The 20,877-nt window shown below is 43.7% G+C and overlaps 1 non-coding gene and 1 pseudogene across 1 annotated transcript; both read right to left on the bottom strand.

The window, feature by feature from the left end:
• Positions 1 to 10,858: 10,858 nt before the first annotated feature.
• Positions 10,859 to 13,561, bottom strand: LOC127672458 (ral guanine nucleotide dissociation stimulator-like 1; annotated as a pseudogene).
• Positions 13,562 to 20,341: 6,780 nt separating this feature from the next.
• Positions 20,342 to 20,473, bottom strand: LOC127673464 (small nucleolar RNA SNORA17). The gene has a single exon (XR_007975193.1). It is a non-coding gene; the product is annotated as a small nucleolar RNA SNORA17 (small nucleolar RNA).
• Positions 20,474 to 20,877: the final 404 nt, after the last annotated feature.

Below are 20,877 nucleotides of genomic sequence, written 5' to 3'. Positions count from 1 at the left end.
TAAAGAGGGAGCTATCACCCGAGTCCCTTGTCTCTCATTCACATGACTATGAAAAGCCATTTGCGGACTGGAGAGATAGCTCAGCAGTTAAGAGCACTGGTTGCCCTTCCAGAAGTCCTGAGTTCACATCCAAGCAACCACATTACCATGTGAAATGGGGTCACACAGCCATCTGAAATGGGATCTGATGTCCTCTTCTGGTGTGTCTGAGGACAGCCACAGTGTACTCATAGACATAAAATAAATAAATCTTTTGGGTGGTAAAGAAAGAAAGAAGGAAGGAAGGAAAGAAAGGAAGGAAGGAAGGAAGGAAAGGAAAGGAAGGAAAGGAAGGAAGGAAAGGAAGGAAGGAAGGAAGGAAGGAAGGAAGGAAAGAAGGAAGGAAGGAAGGCTATTTGCACCCATTTGCCCTCTTGGTTCCTTGGCCTGGTTCCTGGGATTCTGTGAGCCAAACAAACACTCCAAGATTGCTGACATAGAAGAGACTGAGGGCGGGGCTAGTGACTGATTGATAAGAACAAATGAACTATCGATAACATAAGTGGTACTGTTAAACATCAACCCAAGACCTCAACTGACCACATGAACTTAGGAAGTTCAAACTACACTCAGACAACCTCAGGCAGGCTAATGAACTTGTCACACTTTAGGAATAACACACTGGAAGACTCCTCAGACCTGTCACATAATGCTGACATTTCTTAATGGGTTCTGTTTTCTCATAATATGACTGCCAAACTGGAATCTAAAATAGCCATTTCTTTCAAGGCAAAGATGGCATACCTGATCCTAGCCCTGCTCCCCAGTTCAGGGGAGTCAATACTTCCAACCTCTTAAGGTACCAGGCACACATATAGACATACATAAGGCAGGCAAAACATAACTCTTGTCAAATATTAAACGACTTTAACTGACCACATAAGTCTTAGAAAATCCCACAATTTTCTCAGCTGGCTGTTTTCGAGGAGTTATTCAAATACCCCCAAAAATGCATTTGCCAAAAGAAGACCTTCTGTGGAAGCTTCTGAAAAAATAATAGGTTTATCCACATTAAATTATCTGGGGAGCCAGGTGTGGTGATGCGTGCCTTTAATTCCAGCACTAGGAGGCAGCAGCAGACAGATCTTTGAGTTTGGGGGCCAGCCCGGGCTACAGAGCAAATTCCAGGATAGCCAGAGTTACACAAAGAAACTCTGTCTCAAAAAAAATATGTGGGAACTTCAATGAAGAATGCTCACTTATGTTTTGTCAGGAGGCAAAGACAGGAGACCCTCAGGAAAGTGGGTAGCTAGGCAACATCAACTTCAGGCCAACACAGATGCACATGCAAACACACATACACATACACATACAAGTTATTTTTATAAAGCCAAATTAAAGAGGTCTCCATTAGCTGGTGATGAAATATACTGAGAATCAAATTCTGTAACTGTGGACTGTGCAATATAAAATGTTTGAACCCATGAATGCACTCTAATTTTTATAAATCATTGCCTATAATTAGGAGTGTCTAACCCAATATGAGCAAGGTCCTAGATCCCATGCCAAATACTAAACAAATGTGATTGCCCTGACAGGAAGCAAACAACTAGTTGATTATTGTAGAAACAGATCAGTAAAGGTTAGAACTCAAACTCCAGCCCACATTTTTCTTTCAAAAAATTTTAAGTGTGTATGCATGTGTGCATGAGTGCATGCATGTGTCTGTCTACATGCACCTACATGCAAGTGCATATATATATATATGTGTGTGTGTGTGTGTGTGTGTGTGTATAAATGTGTTTACATCATGGAAAATTGTCATTCTGGGACACTCTAAGACAGCAGGGAATCATTTCTTCCATATAATTTTTTTAAAAGATTTATTTATTTTATGGATGTGAGTGTATTGTAGCTATACTGATGCTTGTGAGCCATCATGTGGTTGCTGGGAATTGAAGTTTGCTCACTCTGGTTGGCCCCACTCCCCTTGGCTTAAAGATTTATTTATTATTGTGTATAAGTACACTGTAGCTGTTTTCAGACACACCGGAAGGGGCGAAAGATCTTTTCCAGATGGTTGTGATCCACCATGTGGTTGCTGGGATTTTAACTCAGAACCTTATGAAGAGCAGTCAGTGCTCTTAACCAGTGAGCCATCTCTCCAGCCCCTTATTCCATATAATTACAATTACTACTTACCAATGAGTTTATAATCTTTTTAGTAGAAATAGTTGTATTTGTCAGACAATTTAACAATTTTATTGTTCCATAATTAGTTTATGATTCCTTAATTAGTCCAGGTTACTTATTTACCCAGGAGGTGACTACTGGAATTCTGTCTCATTTTACTTTTTGACTTCCTTTATGTCAGTCAAGTCTGCTTGGTTTTTCCCTCTGTTTTTTCCTTTCCTTTGCTAAGGTTTAAATACAGAGTTCTGCCCCTGCTAGGCAATCACTGTCACTGAGCGACAGGCCCCTGCTCCATTCAAGATGCAGATGGTAGAGAGTCCTTTCACCTGTCATGGTAGCTGAGATGGGGGCCAGGGGTGCCCTTACTTAGACTCCTAAATCAAAGAGCCAAGTTGAGGAACAGAAACATCCATACATTTCCCCAGGATTCGAAGCAGGACAGAAACGAGATGCTATTAAAAACGAAGATAGGGGTCAGAAACATTTCATACCCAAAACTGTAAAAATATGAATCCTCATGGAATTTGTTAAAAGTCCAGATTCTGGGGCTGGAGAAATGGCTCAGAGGTTAAGAGCACCAAGTGCTCTTCCAGAGGTTCTGAGTTCAGTTCCCAGCAAGCACATGGTGGCTCACAACCATCTGTGTTGTGATCTGATGCCCTTTTCTGGTGTGTCTGAAGAGAGCAATGGTGTACTCACATACATTAAATAAATAAATAAATCTAAAAAATAATTTAAAAAAATCCAGATTCTGGACCCTATACTCTGGGTTGTGGCTGAGAGTGTCACTAACTGGCACAGATTCTGTTGCTGAGTAGGTGACACTTTAGAGTCTCACTTTAGAGTCTCAAAAAGAAAAGTGTCAAATATTCAATGTTTTCAAAATGTAAACAGCATATGTAAATATCACAAAAAGATAGACATTTATGTGTTCATTCTCATGAGGGCTAGAGGATAAACAGAATGGTTCCCAACCTCAAACCTTTCCTAGAGTTTCCCAATACATAGCTGAGGAGAACAGGGCACTGCATGGGTTCCATGTCAACACCTCGATGTTTATAATCTAATTGTCATGTTCTGAAGGCAGTGATTTCTAGAAACTTCATCATGTGCATGTGCATGTGTGTCTGTGGGCACTGCGCACATGAATTCATATTGGGGTAATTAACATGAAAACCTTTGCTCTCTGGGCTCAACACTCCAACTGAATTCACCACAAAGCAATCTTTCTCAATAGGGACATTGTCTTAATCAGGGTTTCTATTCCTGCACAAACATTATGACCAAGAAGCAAGTTGGGGAGGAAAGGGTTTATTCAGCTTACACTTCCACATTGCAGTTTATCACTAAAGGAAGTCAGGACTGGAACTCAAGCAGGTCAGGAAGCAGGAGCTGATGCAGAGGCCATGGAGGGATGTTTCTTACTGGTTTGCTTCCCCTGGCTTGCTCAGCCTGCTCTCTTATAGAACCCAAGAGCACCAGCCCAAAGGTGGTACCACCCACAAGGGGCCCTCCCCACTTGATCACTAATTGAGAAAGTGCCCCACAACTGGATCTCATGGAGACACTTCCTCAACTGAAGCTCCTTTCTCTGTAATAACTCCAGCCTGTGTCAAGTTGACACACAAAACCAGCCAGTACAATTGACCCCTTGTCAACTTGACACACAAACACATCACTATTAAGCCTCAACCCTTACTTTCTTATTCATCCCCAAGATCTAAATTACTTTAAAAGTCCCACAGTCTTTACATATTAAAAGTTCAATCACCTTAAAAAGTCCAATATCTTTAAAATTCAAAGTCTTTTAAAAATTCAGTCTCTCAACTGTGAGCTCCACTAAAATACTTTCTTCCTTCAAGAGGGAAACATATCAGGGCACAGTCACAACCAAAAGCAAAACTCAAACTCCAATAGTTCAATGTCTGGGATCCAACTCACGATCTTCTGGGCTCTTCCAAGGGCTTGGGTCACGTCTTCAGCTCTGCCCTTTGTAGCACACAACTTGTCTTCTAGGCTCCAGCTGCCTGTACTCTACTGCTGCTGCTGTTCTTGGTGGTCATCACATGGTACTGGCATCTCCAAAACACTGCTATCTTCCACTGCAATTAGGCTTCACCAATAGCCTCTCATAGGCTCTCTTCATGGTGACAAGCCTCTGCTCCTATGCAGGACCCCTTCAAGTCCTGGGCCATCAACTGCAACTGAGGCTGCACCTTCACCAATGGCCTTCTGTGGCCTCTCACTGTGCCAAGAGCCTCAGCTGCTCTTCATGACCCCTTCATGCCTTCAAAACCAGTACCATCTGGGTGACTCTTACTCAGTACCAAGTCCAGCCACAGCACAAAATACAACTGTGGCTATCTCTGGAACACACTCTTCTGTGTTCTCAGAAAACACTTCCAAGATTTCATCTCAGTGATGCTGGTCTCTTCTTAATCACCGCTAATTTCTTAGCTCCAGCTAACCAGCATCAATAGTCCCAGTAACACAAAGGTTTGCTTTAGTGGTTCTGGTATCTTGTTACTCACAGCTGATTCTTCAGCCCCAGCTAACCCAAACCACAGAATCTTCACAATCAAAACATGGCCACTGTAAGAGTCTTTAATCTTCCCTCTGAAATTTCACAAGCCAGGCCTCCATCTTTTGCACTGTTCTTAACATTGTCTTCCAAGCTCCTACAGAACTTTCCACCAAGCTCTTAATATTCTAATGGCTTTTCTAGCTCAAAGTTCCAAAGTCCTTCCACAGTCCTTCCCAAAACATGGTCAGGTTGTCACAGGAATACCCCACTATGCTGGTACCAATTTGTCTTAGTCAGGGTTTCTATTCCTGCACAAACATCATGACCAAGAAGCAAGTTGGGGAGGAAAGGGTTTATTCCACTTACACTTCCATACTGCTGTTCATCACTAAAGGAAGTCAGGACTGGAACTCAAGCAGGTCAGGAAGCAGGAGCTGATGCAGAGGCCATAGAGGGATGTTTTTTACTGGCTTGCGTAACCTGGCTTGCTTAGCCTGCTCTCTTATAGAACCCAAGAGCACCAGCCCAAAGGTGGTACCACCCACAAGGGACCCTCCCCACTTGATCACTAATTGAGAAAGTGCCCCACAACTGGATCTCATGGAGGCACTTCCCCAAATGGAAACTTTCTCTGTGATAATCCAGCCTGTGTCAAGTTGACACACGAAACTAGCCAGTACAGACATCAAAGACATTTTAAGCTACCTCTCTTCAATTTGGGCATTTATCTGTAACCTTTTCTTTTGCAGCATTAAAAATTCTATTAACCTTAACCAGAAACATTTGATCTACTGAGCTTCCTTTCTGTCCAAAGAAGTGAGTTTCGCATTTTATTTTCTCTGACAGAAGTGGCTTATAGCAAATGGGTTGGGTGAGTGCCCGCTCACAACTTAAATATTTCTTCTGTAGAAAACATTTTAAAGAATGATCTAGGTAGCCAGGCAGTGGTGGCACACGCCTTTAATCCCAGCACTCTGGGAGGCAGAGGCAAGTGGATTTCTGAGTTTGAGGCCAGCCTCTTCTACAGATTGACTTCTAGGACAGCCAAGGCAACACAGAGAAACCCTGTCTCAAAAAAATAAATAAATAAATAAACAAACAATCTAGATTTTATGTTTGTGTGTATGTTCATGTTTTGCTTTGTTTTTGAGACAGCATCTTTTTTTTTAAAAAAAAAGATTTATTTATTTATTATATGTAAGTACACTGTACCTGTCTTCAGACACCCCAGAGGAGGGTATGAGATCTCATTAAGGACGGTTGTGAGTCACCATGTGGTTGCTGGAATTTGAACTCAGGACCTTTGAAAGAGCACTCAGTGCTCTTAATTGCTGAGCCATCTTTCCAGGCCCTTGAGCCAGCATCTTGCTATATAGTCCAGGCTAGAATCTGATTTCTTTTCCTTAGATTTCAAGTCCAGTATGAACATACAGGCCTGGGACTCTGAGGCAGCAGGGTCACGAGTCTAATGCTATCCTGGGCTACATAGCATGAACCTTCTTCTCTCCATCTGAATCATATTCTAGAGTTGGGCACCAACTAATATACTTTTCACTTGAAAATAAGTTTAGAGAAGAAATGAAAATATTCACTTGGGCACAGATTATCTTGGTATTTGGTTCTTTATACAGACTGCTTTGAGTAGAATATTTTAACAATCACACATAGACCACTGCTACCACCACCACCATCAACACCACCACTAATTTGAGTAGAATATTTTAAACACACACACACACACACACACACACACACACACACACACACACACACACCACTACCACCACCATCACCACCAAAAAAAAAAAAACAAAAACAAAAACAAAAAAAAAAACAAAAACAAAAAAAACTCCTTGTGGAACTTTCAGTAAAGTTTGGAGTTGCATTTCTTAACCAAACAACATGTTTGGAGTCTAGGGGAGTCCTACTTGGGTGGCCAAAAATGTAAACTTTTCCTACAGGGAGAGGAAGGGACCAGTCTTTTACAGACTTCATTAAGTTATTGTAAATTACATAGATAGATGGATAGATAGATAGATAGATAGATAGGAGACAGACAGACAGACAGACAGACAGACAGAGAGTGTTCTGATTCATCTGTAAACTCCTTCTATGGGAAATATGAAGCACAGTAATCTTATTCTTGGATTCTGCAGTCTACTACTTGGAAAGTACCAATAAAGTTGAATTTTTCTAAATAAAGCATGAATCTGTGTCAAGGTATTTTTGTAAACTGAGACTGTGAACTCTCCTTCAATGTGCAGCAGTATTTTAATATACCCAAGCTTGGATTTTTCTCATTGCATTAGGATTTTGTTTTGGTCTGGACTTAGCATCTGGAGGTATAGAGACACTTACTAATTCAAGGAGTTATAGTCACATTTTTAGCTTGAAAAGATGTGTTGAGATTGGCTGGGGAAATAGCTCAGTGGTTAAGGTCATCTACTGCTCTTCCAGAGGAGCTGAGTTCTTTCCCAGAGCCTATGTCAGCTGGCTCACAAGCACCTGAAACTCCAGCTCCAGGGGATTGGGTGCCCTCCTCTGGCCACTGTGGGTACTGCACTCATGTATACATATCCACATAGACCTCATAAGTTCACATAATTAAAAATCTTTGAAAAAATGGTTGTTGAATATTATTGCTTTTTCCTTCAAGGAAAATCACCCCCATATAACTAAATCATTTCTTTTTCATTTAATTGTATTCATTTCTTGTTATTTTCCCAATTCTTTGTTCCTTGTTATTTATTCTTCCTTTGAACATTTCCTGGTATCAAGTCATCATAATGGGAACTGTTTTAGTCAGGGTTTGTATTCCTGCCCAAACATCATGACCAAGAATCACGTTGTGGGGGACAAGGATTTATTCAGCTTACCCTTTCACATTATTGCTCATCACCAAAGGAAGTCTGGACTGGAACTGCATCATCTCGCCAAACTTCACACCAGCCTCACAGCCCTGTGACTTACATTCCAGAAAGAGCACTAAGCAGTAGCAGTGAGCAGACCTGAGCAAAAGTTTTCTGGACTCTACAGCCAGCTGGTCTGAACCTGTTTCCTCAGCTTTGAAGCCTGTTGTTTTCGGTAAGTCTCTTCATCCTCCAGATCGTGACACTGTTTCAGACAGTTTCCTCTAAGAAAATCTTGATGCCAAGAGACCATATTCCAAGTGCTCAAAATGTCCATTAGTGAAGCTGCTTCCCTTTTGTGAGTTTTTGGTCTCAGGCACAGAGGTGGTGTCTGGGATCCCCCTTGTTCTCCCAATGTGAGTAGCTAACATGTACATGTTAAGATGTGGTGACACCCCAGAGATGGGTTTGGAGCCCAGGACTTAAACCCACTGATGTTGCCTTACCTACTACTCAACTGGGATTTTTCTATCTGAGCGTGCAAGTTCTGATTTGCTACACTAAGCATGCTCCATGAACCCATCTCAATATTAGATGAGACAAGATGCAATAAATGTATGCATTGGACAGACAGGTCAGGTGGGTCCAGTATAAGCCCCCCTTTTTTATCAGTCATAGCCTTGTTCTAAGTCCAGATGTACATGAATTACACATTTCTGCTTGGAAGCTGCTTTCTGTGGTTAATGTGCAATTACATGTATTGGACCTGTCTTCATTACTCCCTCCCCAAGGCTTGTCATTTACTAATATTGCTCCCATTCATCATCAGGTGAGATGCCCAGATCTCAGGTAATCACTGCGGCAACTCCAGGAGGTATGTGTGATAAGCTCTCCCATCACAGAGCAGGACCAAAGATGGATGTAGAAGGATGAGGAGCATCTCCAAAGAGAGTCACAGCTCAGGGACAGCAGTATGGTGCAGGACCAATGGGCTACAGATGAAGTGTGTCTGTGTGTGGGCTCCTGTGTATGCATATGTATGTGCATGCATGTGTGTCTGCCTGTGCAGTGAGACCGTGTATGTATAGTATATACATATGCATATAGGTATGCTTATACATATACATATGCATATGCATATACATATACATGTGTCTGTATATAAGTGTTTCGGTTTATGTATATATGTATATAAGTGTGTCTGGATGTATGCATGTGTACATTAATGTCTACATATATGTATATATGTATGTTTGTGTAAATATGTGTTGGTATGTGCAAGCATGTATTTCTGTGTCTGTGCATGTATGTTTGGGTAAATTGTGTCTTTTTGTGTATTTATGAGTTTCTGTGTATGCATATATATGTGCATCTGTATATATGGGTGTGTCTCCATATGTACATGTATGACTCATATATGTCTGTCTGCCTGTTTATGCAGCCATGTGTGTACAAGTATGTGCACTCTCACTACAGTTTGGTAATGAAAAACTATTGAGGATGTGCAAAATAGAGATTGCCTTTTTTTGCAAGAAAAAATAAAATATGGTTAGAAGCTTATTATCAGATTACAGAATTTAGGCGGCACACACTCAGTTTTTTCAAAAATTGCATTTTTATATTCTATTTTTCAAATTAGACTATTTAATAATTATTGATTTTTTATGACGATGCTCATGAATACTTTGGATGTATAACTTTAGCTAGAAAATGTTTAGTTGAGAATGGTCAAAGCCAGATGACACATTTGAGAAATTTGAGTGGGCACTGGAGAGATGTCTCAGCAGTTAACAGCACTGGCTGCTCTTCCAGAGGATCTGGGTTCAGGTCCCAGCACCCACATGACAGCTCACAACCCATTGTAACTCCAGTTCCAGGTGATCTGGCCCCTCTGTGCAGACATACATGCAGGCAAAACACTAATGCACATAAATAAATTCTTAAAATGAAAGAAAAGCTTGACCAGCTTTAGTTTCTGCTTTTTGAACACTGAGGAAACAGGACTTCCTGACAAAGCATGCCCACATGTACCTTACCTGCTGTAGCTAGTGAGCATTTGAATACCAATCAGAACAGCTGAGGAATGTCACCTTTGTTTGTACTTCATTTTAACCAATTACATTTAAAAGCCACACCGGGCTGTAAGATACTGCACTGGGAAAATTATCCAGGAATAAAAATAATAGATAATAGAGACATCTATGAGATCTTTTTTAAAAATTGCTTTTTGTATATGAGTGGTTTACCTGTAATGAACGTCTGTGTACCGCGTGCATGCAGTGCCCACAAAGGCCAGAAGGAGGCATCATATCCTCTGGAACTGGAGTTACAGATGGTTGTAAACAACCATGTGGGTACTGGGGACAGTGTCTTCCTTGAGAAGAGCAGCCAGTGTTGTTATCACCTGAATCATCTCTCTAGCCCCCAAAGATCATTTTTACAGTAAACCAAGCAATATTATTTTTGGAAGCCTGGTTTCTGCATCTTGGTCTTTCTTATCATTCTACCAGCTTGAAGCTAGATACTCCATCTGTTTTAAGAAAAATTTGATATACAGAGATATCAAATCAATGTAATAGACAAATCTGGAGCAATAGTCATTTTGGATAATAGCTGTAACTCTGGAAATTTCACCCTGTCTGTGTATGTGTATGTGCATGTGTATTGCATGTGTGAACTTGTGTGTTTGTGTTCATCTCTATGTCCATGTGGGTGGAAGCAGGAGTTTGACATGAGGATTCTTCCTCAGTCCCTCTGCTCTTAGTTTTTGTTGAGCTGTACTCTCTCTGAATCCAGTGCTCACCAAGCTATAAAACTGGCTCAGCATTGAGCTAGGGGGTCCCATCTGACCTTAGGGTGTCTTAGTTTTCTTTTCTATTCCTGTGTTAGAACACTCCCCAATAAGAGTTTCAGAAAAGCCTTGATTTATATAACTCACTTTCAGATTACTGTCCATCATGAAGTGAAGACAGGGCAGAAACTCAGGCAGGAATGAGAAGGCAGCATCTCCTAATTCCTGATATGTACTGTTTGCTGGGTCCCTCAGAATGCCATAGGGACTTTTGCATAAGAATTCCCCTGCTGTCCATAGTAGTGAGTTGGAATGTGCTTATGATTCCTATTCTGCAAATTTCAAAAAGCCCAGAAAGTAGAGACCTCTGTCCATGAGCCTGATATGGGGCTGTAGAATCTGTGTCCCTAACTTTTAGGGGCACTGCTGAGACCAAGACCTCCAGGTCACAGTCACATAGTTTATACTGTTCACCACTGTTGGTATTTGCCCAATTACTGCAACATCAGTGGCTTGCTTTACCTAAATCCAGGTGGCCTGCCAGGGCTCCCTTCCTGTGATTGACCTGTTTGTCTCAGAGATGCAGTCTACAGGTAGACAAGAGTAGATTGTACCACTTAGGAAATGAACTATATCATTTAAGATGAATAAAGAGATCGTTTTTATTAAAATCCAAACATAAATAAAAATTCAACAATCAAAGCAACAATATGAAAGAAAATAATCAAACAAAAAAGGAGATACTTTAAAGAAATAAAAACAGCTTAGGTGGGAACCACTGCTGGTTACAAATCAGCAGATAATTTTCCTAGCTCTATATCCACCTCAGACAGAGGGAAAAAACAATCTGGTTCACCTAATTGCACAACAGAATGTAGAAATAGGTGCTCAAAAGCTGAAACATTGGCACCCACATCTGCAGCCATATCTGCAGCCATATCTGCAGACACATCTGCAGACACATCTATAGGTGACTGTGTATCAACTGATGTGGGCAGAGCTGGATCTGAACTTGGAAGCTGCACTGGACCAGCTTCTGGCTCACATGGTTTGACAGGTGTTGTTTCCAAGAGCTCAGTGTCCTTTTGGGGTGGCAGGTCTCCCTGTGGCTCTGCCTCAGAAGTTGGCTTCACAGTCAGACTCTCTTGCATCACTGAGGTTTCCTGCACTTGGGGGCTGCTGGTGTTGTTGTACAAGCTAAGGGGAGAAGGAGAAGGGATTTCAGTGAAGACCTAGGATGGGGTGAGTTTCCAAGATGGCATTGATGGTCATACAAGACCTTTTCATGCCAGAGTATCCCCGGTCCTCTACTCACAGTGGGACATCTTACCTGACTGTTGTGCAGCCCTGGCTTCAGGCCAAAGCTCTGGAGAATTCCCTGGTGGAACCCATCACCAAAACTCCATCCTACCTTGCCAGGCAACCCACCCCAGGCTTCCTCACCTTTCTCAAGCTTTAGCTTTTTGGCCTCCTCCTCCTCCAGAACTGAGAGCAGCTCCGTGGCTCGGGCATGTACTTCTTCGGAAGGCACATTGAGCTTCACGTAGGTCATTAATCGCCTGACGACGGCCATGTCTGGGTCCTTACTAAAACTATCAGGAAATTTCTCAAACCAGCGGGATAGAAAACTGAATATGTCGCTGTGGGGAAGAGGAGGATGGAGGGAAGTGGAGTCAGAAGCCTGGCCTTGCTTCACCAGTGGAGCCGTGGCCCCCATCAGATGAGACAATTACTGCTACCCTGCCTACTCACAGGCATAGTGGTCAGGAGTGTGAGGTTATGTGGAGAGGGCTCCAGACACATTGTGTCTCTTGGATGAAAGATGGCACTGGGCTTTAATGGTGATGGATTCAAACAGGGCCCTTCATATTCCATCCTTGCCTCTGCTCCTCAGAACCATGGAGTTCATTGGAGACCTCCATTTTATCCACCAACAGGTGATCTCTCAAGTACCATCCCTCTAGTGGTGATCCCCAAAGCAGGGAACCTTTCAAGCCTTTAGCCCTCAGCACTAACCCCAACCACCCCATGGTCCTGAAAATGGGCCCTTACCTTCCTTTTCTCTCCCCACCCCCAACCACATCCCACTGCACAGATTGTCTCTTACCTCAATTTCACCTGAAACCCACTCACCTCTTTGTTTGCTGGTCCTCCACTGAGTCAGACTGGAAGGATGCATACCTGTGGCATTCCATGAGGATGTCACCCTTAAGGCCTTGTTTCCCCAACTACTAATAGATCTACAGGGAGCTACTTGAATCTGAAGAATCTAGAAAGGGAGTGGGGATCCTGGGTGCTCTCTGCCCTGTTCTGACTTCCATGCTGAGGTCCTGGGTCATGAGATGTTCACTCAATGGTGGAAGCCTCACTGCTCCCTACTAGGGCTCTTGCTAGGTTCCAGGCTTCTTGGGTGGTCCCCCAGGGTACCTTGTCTGGTTCCATTAATCCCATATAGGTCTGATAGGGCCTAGAACCTTTTATACAAATGGGAAAACAGCTCTACCCAAGGTACAAGTAAGGGAAGTGTTTGACACTCCCTGGGGACAGTGAAAGACACAAACCAGAGGACCCCAACCCCACATGTGGCCATGTCACTTTGCAGGCTCAGATCCAGGACCAACACTGCCAGGGTACAATAAACCTTGTTCTGAGGGAGCACAGAGGCCTGAAGAAGAGCACATCCATCCTAAACCCATGTTGCCTGTAGCCACTCACATTGTCATTATCAGGTCCAGCACCTCCCAGGTGGTAACATACTTGTGGTAAACAGTAAGAAAAATGCTGATTGAGAGGTGGTCATTGTATCAAACTGCAGTTGGTAAATACTCTAGCATTTGTTCAATATATTCCATGGTTCTGTAGTTGACCTGGGGGGCTTGGCCAGAGAGCCTGTCTTCTTTTTATTCTGAGGACAGACCTAGGAAGGCAAAGGTGTTTAAATGTACAAACTCTGAGAGACATCAGCAATCCATTACTGTACAATGAAGAGTGAGCTTAAAAGAATGTTCCTTAGTATCTCACAGGAACACACACCCAGGCAGGGACCTCAGAGAATCAGGGGGACCAACCAGAAAGTTCCCTGCTAAAGCTCTCGCTTGTTACCTTGGGATCCCTACACTAGCAGTGTGTCAAAGGGCGTATCCAACGTCTCCAAATGTGGCCAATGCAACCACTCTTGGCTTTTTTGTGGTCAGCGCCACTTGAACGCCAGAAACAAGAGAACATCCTTCTGTCTCAAGCACCTCCAGACAAATAAGTCAGGTAAGGCTACTGTTGGCCTCTGGTTACCTGGTAACCTGCATTCTGAGTTCCATCTGGACCGTTAAGTAAGTGAGGTCACTTTCTGAGGTCCTCCAGTGTGAACCCCTCATCATAGGCTTTCTCTAGTGGTACCAGTACTGCAAATGGTTGTCCTTTTTTTCTATGTGTACAATTTGACACACTGTTGTCCATAAGCTACACTGTCCTGGGAAGCCTGGCATCAGGGTGACCCTCAGTTTTGACAAGGCAGGCAGAAGTTTCCAAACCATCCCCTCTGTACTACAAGCATCCCAGAAAAAAACATTTTCCTTTTAGGGTGTTCACATCATCCTGGCCTGATCCCTGAAGATGGGTTTTCTAGTATGTCATCATGTGTATATAATCACCAATGTCCTATACCTTGGAAACATTCTAACAGTGTTACAAGAGGTAAAGGTACACATGAGCACTTGTGCCCATTCACATACACATGTGCATACAAAAGGGTATGTGCGCACACGCACACACACACACACACACACACACACACACACACACACACACACACTCATGCACAAGCCCAGGGACACACTGATCTTCCATTTACTTATGCCCAGGAACATGTCAGTGTAGACCAGGCCATCCTAGGTGGGCATAATAATTATTTGGTGGAGGTTAGTGTTGGGGTAACAAACATTAGCAAAGTGTATGTTTTCATTTTTTTTAATGTATCATTTTCTATGTGTCCTAGAGTTTTTCCCCTTGGGCTTCCACAGGCAACAGAGTGCTTCTTCTTTGTTCCCAGACAATAGCTGACTGGGTTCTGGTTTGCAGGGTGTCACACATGCACTGCTCAAACAACATTCCCTACCCTGAGTAAAAACAATGCACTAACATGAAGCCTTTGGAAGACCTTCCATAGCCTAAATCTTTGATGAGTACTTTAAAATATATTCATAGGTCAGTCTCAGATTGTTGAACGGAAATGAAAAAAGTAATCCTTCTGTGCAAAAATAGACAATGAAGGAAGGAAAAAGAGAGGAGTGTGTGGTTCCTAGATTTTATAGAAATATCAAAAATTCCTATTGGTATACACAGCATGAAACTCTCTTGGGAGGTAAATGGGATCAATGGAGTCCAATGGGGATAGAAGGATGTATGGTTGTGAGCTGCCTGGTGGGTTCAAGGAATTGAACCCAGGTCCTCTGCCCTAGCAGCCAGTGCCCTTAACAGCTGAGCCATGTCTCAGGATCATTTTTAGTAATTTACTGGTTAGAGTACTCCATGGATTAAATCACAGTAGTGTCCAGTGCCACCCAGCAGAAAGTTTCCAGCTGGGTTATTGGATATAACATGGTAGTGAGTGTGATTAATTTCTGTGTCCTTAATTATTATATCAAAACCATCTTATATTAGCAATGTGAGGTGATGACCATCCCTATTCTGCGAGAGCTCATTGCGGATTGATAGAATTGATCCCAGAATACAGGTGGGCTTTCCACCAGATGAGGTCTCAAGGGTCCAAAGTCTATATGACTTGGGCCTGCCAAGGGGTTCTATATTGTCTGCCAGCTGGGAGAGCAGTGGTCTGGCTTCCCCACAGCATGGCATTGGAGACCCACTAGAAGGCCTCTCAGAGCCTGGCCTTAGAAGCCAGTCATGCAGTGAGGCAGTAACAAAACCCCAACAGCTTTAGGGGTGGGGGAGCACAGTACTCCTGGTCATAGTCCATAGAAATTTCTAGAACAAATGATTTGTCCAGACTTCTCTGGTTATACTAATAGAGCCTGACATACTTTGGAGAACATATGCTTTTTATTTTTAACTAAAGTTTGATAAATTGTGCACCTAGGAAATTGTACAAATTCTCTCCCAGCAGCAATGTGAGGAGGGATAAATATCTTTAACAACAGGTTAATTGACAAAAATGGACTGAGTGCCTGTGAGCCTCTTCCCAAGAATAGGATGCTGCATCTGTGGCCACTAGAGGGCGGTGGTTTTCCATGAAAGCACAGGAAGGCCTCCCTGACTTGTGTGCTAGCAACTTAGTGGCATTTCAGATAGGGATGGGGCTTGGGGTGGCCACTGCAGTGAGCTCAACAGAACAGGATTGGGGCAGCGGCTTCATTCCTGTCTTGGATGCTCTTGATAGGCAGTGAAATAAAATCAGATAATGTACCTTTCAGGTTATCTTATTCTCTGCAGAGCAAGGGGCCCTGCTGCTGTGAAAGTTGCCAATCCCATCTTCTGCAGAAGCATGGGCCTGACCAGGACTGACAGTTCCTTTCCTGCGGCAGAGGCTTTAGAGGACAAGTAATGGGAGTTCTTCAGCAGCATATTTCCAGACAGATTCAGCTTTACCTAGGAATGCTGGGGCATGTCCCGTGTTCAAGGCCATTGAAGCACCTTGTGTATTCTGGGTGGGTCTGGATGATGGCTCCTTTCCAACCTGTGTTCATATAAAGTCCACGTTCACTTACACAGGCTGGGGCTGAGACACCAGCTCCATGTTGTCTGGCTCCTCTGTTTTCCCAGGGGAGCCACGGGAGAATGGCTGAGCATCCCAGGGAAATTGTGGGGGCTTCTCTGACCCAAGATGCCACCAGACACCAGCCAGAAGTGCTTGTTTCCTGACACCCCAGCTCCTCAAATATCTGCTCCTGTCCCCCAGACATCCACCAGAGGGCACATAGAAGGGAAGCCCCCAGGGTTTTTAGGGTCAGAGTCTGTGCCCTGGCAGCCCTACGAACCTAGAGTATGGCCACCCATTTTCCATGGATCTGTTTGACAAAAGTGAGGAACAGAAAAAGACTGGGTATGGTGTTGAGTGACTTTTCCCCAGTGCTCAGGAGGCAGAGGCAGGGGGATGCCTGTGAATTCTTCATTATGAGTTCCAGGAGAGTCAAGCTATATAATATACTCTCTCAAGATCAAAAATCAAACAAACAAAAACAAAGAGTAGCAAGGAAAAGAGATGTGATTCTAGTCAGCACACTGGAAAGAGGAACAAATAATGTGCTCCAAGGTCACCGCACCCCAAGTTAGGGTCCTCACATGAGGGGTCCTGTGTAATACAGAGCAAGAAGTGTACAACACTAGGGGCAAGTGACCAGAACTCTGGGAGGCTTTTGTGGGAGCCAAGTTTCTCCTCCTGCCAGTACCAGGCCCCATGTCTACAGGAAACTTCCCAAGGGATTCCAAATGTTTCTGGTGTGCCTGCTTTTGTTTTCTAGTATCTGAAGGGAGGGGTGCAGTGTCTCTTTGGAGTGTCTTCACTTTTTCCACATCAATTACATTTCTTTAGTCTTCCTTGGTACAGGTCAGACTTGAATCGTGATGCACGTATACAAAACTAACAACATAAACGGAATAGGAGTGGGAGCCTGGATTAGTGTAAAATTAATTATTTTTTAATATAAATCTAAGAAATAAATGAATCTGCCAACTGTATTTCATTAACTTTAGCAGTCCCCAACAACCACACAGAGAAGTAAGATTTATTAAAATAGGCTTGAGTCAAATACTGAGTAAATATCACTCCGTTCTAACTCTTCAAGCTCCTCAGGGTTGCTCACAGACACCATCTCCACATTACTTGCATTTTTGTCCTTTAATGATCCAACTCTTTTCTCCATGGTTCCACTCTTTCACTTGCTGTCTCTATGGCCACCTGTCCTAAAATAAATAGTCCCACCTTCTCCCCTCTAAAGCTCTGGATTGGCTCATTGGCCTTTATTGACAAGACAGAGAAGGAATGAGGAGCATTGGGCATTTAAGAATAAACAACAGAACTATGTCAGAGAGTGGGATAGAAAAACCAGCATTTGAAATGTACAAGAGTAAACTTTACACAGGGTACAAAAACAATATGCCTACAGATTAGACCACATTCACGGTCTTTCCAGCCAACCATACGCCAGAATCTTTGCTCTATATACTCTTTTGGTTTTAGCTGCTGTTGAAACAACTAGTACTATTGTCTCCATTTTGTTTTTGGCTTGGGGACAGATAGAGCCTTGAAGCACATGCAGGCTTCAAAATCTTAGTCTCCTCGGCACTGGCATCTCGAGTACCGAGTCACAGCTACGCTGGTTAGTTTCCTGTCAACTTGGTATAGCATCTGGGAAGTTAGATTTGATAGTCATGGGGAAGAGGCTTGAAGATCAGCCAAGGAAATATCTCCATTGGGGTGGCTTTCAGGCAAGTGTGTGTTTCCTTTTTCTTGACTAATGATTGACATGGGAGGGCTCAGCTCACCGTAGGAGATGCTACTCCCAGGCACATGGTTTTGGGCTGCAAGAGAAATCAAGCTTAGAAGCCAAGTGGAGCAAGCAAATAAGCAGTGCTCCCTGTGGCCTCTGCTTCAGCTCCTGCCTCCAGGTTCCTGCCCTGAGCTCCTGCCTTGGCTTCCCTTAGTGATGTACAGTGATGGGGAAATGAAAGTTCTATAAATCCTTTCCTCCCCAAGTTGTTGCTGGTCAGTGTTTTATCACAGCTCCAGAAACCTAAGGAAGATAAAGGGCAAAGATTACTCTGCCCAGCAAGATTCCTTCGGGGTTGGTCTTCCCTTGTCCTTGAGCAATAGTTTCTGGACATTTCGCAGACTCATCATCTTGTTTGATCTTGTCTATCTGTCACCACAGAGAAGAAATCTGTTCCCTCTGGTCTAAAGCCACACTGAAAAAGAAAGTGCCAGGTGTCAAGGAGCCAGTGCCCATAAAGTCCTCCAGCCAGTTTTATGTAGCCAAGAGTTATGGCAGGAAGAGTTCTTAGGTCAGACCTACCTAGAGTCCATGCCTGGATTGGATTCCGTCTGCCCTGTGGGTGATGCTCTAGCATCCCGAATGCTGCTCAACCTCTTTCTCTAGATTTATTTCTTTTTATTTAATTCCTGGTGGGTGTTTCATGGCCTGTGTCTTTGTGCCATATGCATGCAGTTCCTGTAGAGGCCAGATGAGGGCATGGAATCCCCTGGATTACATCAAGTTGTGAGTCTTCATGTCCTGGCTGGGAACTTAACCTGGGTCCTTAGAAGAACAACCAGTGCTCCAAACTCCTGAGCCATGTCTCCAGGCCCTAAGAGCAAACTCTTAGAGAAAACTGCAGGTCCCATCCTTAGGTATTCAGTAACTTTCAGTTATTTCAAGTCCCTACCTGAGTGCAAACTGCCAGGCTAGGATAGGTTACCTCCTCTTAGTGATTCATGATACAATTGGAATATCTTACACATTTAATGCTGGTGTGAGGCAAACTTTAAGGTTGAAATTATACCATATCCATACAATATCATACTTATCTGCTCAAACAGAGTAGGTACAGAGAGGAAAGCCTGAATGCCGTTTTCTCTCTGAATGGCATTGATGAGGAAAAGCAGAAATGTCCAGAAAATGTCACTGGCCATTTTGTATGTTGGGAGTCCAGTTACAATGCAGCCTTTTATACATTCATAAAATAGCACTCACTGGTTTCTTATCATCTATTAAACTTACAGAGAACCATACAAACTTGTACAAAATATATAAAGTTTAGATGCATAGCCTCACATATTGCTAGTCGCAGAGGCATAGGGTATTAAAGCTGTTGCTTATAGAGGTCATTTCAAATGCCTCAATGACATATAGTTAAATAAAGCTTGATGAAAAAATTCCTAAATATACAAAAGCCTTGGAAAATCAGTGGAAAAACTTGGGTTGTTTTTTTTTATTTCAAACCTTTTGATTGGTTCATTGTGAATATTTCACCATGCATTGCAATCCCATTCTTTTCCCTCTCCCCTCATACCTGCCCTCCACCCTTGCAAACTGAACCCTCTACAGAGAAGAAAACCTCTTTGTAGAAGTTGTAGTATGTCACAGTTTGTCCCACAATACACTCTTTATCACACTTCTTTGCTTGCCAGTTTCCCTACTCTCACTTGTACACCACCAGGGAAGCTCTCCTGCCCTGTCCCAGCCAGGGGCAGAGCCAGCTCTCCTGCTCTCTGCCTGTTGGGGCTGGCTCATCTGCAGCCTTCATCACCAGGGTCAGCTCTACTGTGCTTTCTGAGTGGTGTTCTGGAAGTCTCTCACAAGGAGTGCAGCTGGCTGGGCACGGAGTTAGCTCTCTTGCTCTCATGCCCATAGGGCCAGCTCTCCCTCTATGTTCAGGTAAGGGACGGGATCAATACAGCACAGCCCACAGACATTAACACATTCCTGTGAGATAACCCAGACCAGGGATGTCAACCTGGACCTTTGCTGGTAACATAGCCCTCCATGTCCCTTGGTAGCAGCACAGGCCAGGGCCACCCATGGTCCCAGGTGGCATCATTGGCTTCCCACATCAGTCTGTTCCTCATCCAGTCTCCAGTTCAGCCTGTCTTTGTTGTGCTCCCATTCTTCTTGCTCCTCTTAGTGGTGCTGGGGTCTCTGAGTGTCATGGGTCGTATCAGGAGTGCACTGTTCCATTTGTGCATTATGACACTGGACATGGGTCCTTGGGCATGGAGGATGCCTCCCCCACCACCACCACCACAAGTGACTGGTGATCATTTTAAGCTAGCTCATCTGGGCCCCTTGATGCTGGACTGGTGGTCGTCTCGGGCTTGCTCCTAGTTTGGCCGCTCAGGTGACCCCAGGCAGGGGTCCTCTGTCTCAGGCTCACTCCTACCCTAGATCTTCAGCCCCAGTCAAGGTTTGTCTCCTCTTGGGCTCATTCTTTGCCCTGGGAGCACATCCCGACCTGCATGGCTGGTGGTCATTTCAGGCTCACTTTTTTTTTTTACGGAGTCTTAGGGGACTAAACATTCAGTTGTTCACAGGTCAGAACCCCGAGGATAGACAAAGCCTGTCTCCTCTGTGCCACCTATTGACACACATATGACACAGCAGTCATGCCTGCAATGTCTCTAGGGGCAGGATGTTTGATGTGCCACATAGGCACAATCTTTGGTGTGTGGGTGTGTGTGCACATGTGTGCATATGTGTGCATCACGTGTCATTCCTCAGGTACTATTTTGCCACCAAGATCCCTCACTGAACTGAGACTGCCTAATGCTGACCTGCTAGCTATGGATCCACTCATCCTGGTTTCCATCTGGTTTGATCCACTCATCTGGAGTGATGTCAGAACATCCAAAGGTTACTGGTTACCACTCAGATCTCCAGCCTTTTTGTGTCTAAGACTCTGGGGTTACTGGTTCCTAGCCTGAGATGCTCAATGTCTCAACAGTAAAATCAACTTCTTCACAGGGTGCTCACTTGTCTCCTTTCCTCACCTGGGAGAGATCATAAACATCTACCTTCATGAATCGTTCCTGTTGT

Source organism: Apodemus sylvaticus, chromosome 22, assembly GCF_947179515.1.
Source record: "Apodemus sylvaticus chromosome 22, mApoSyl1.1, whole genome shotgun sequence".
Lineage (NCBI taxonomy): Eukaryota > Metazoa > Chordata > Mammalia > Rodentia > Muridae > Apodemus > Apodemus sylvaticus.
This window is presented reverse-complemented; position numbering and strand designations above follow the sequence as displayed.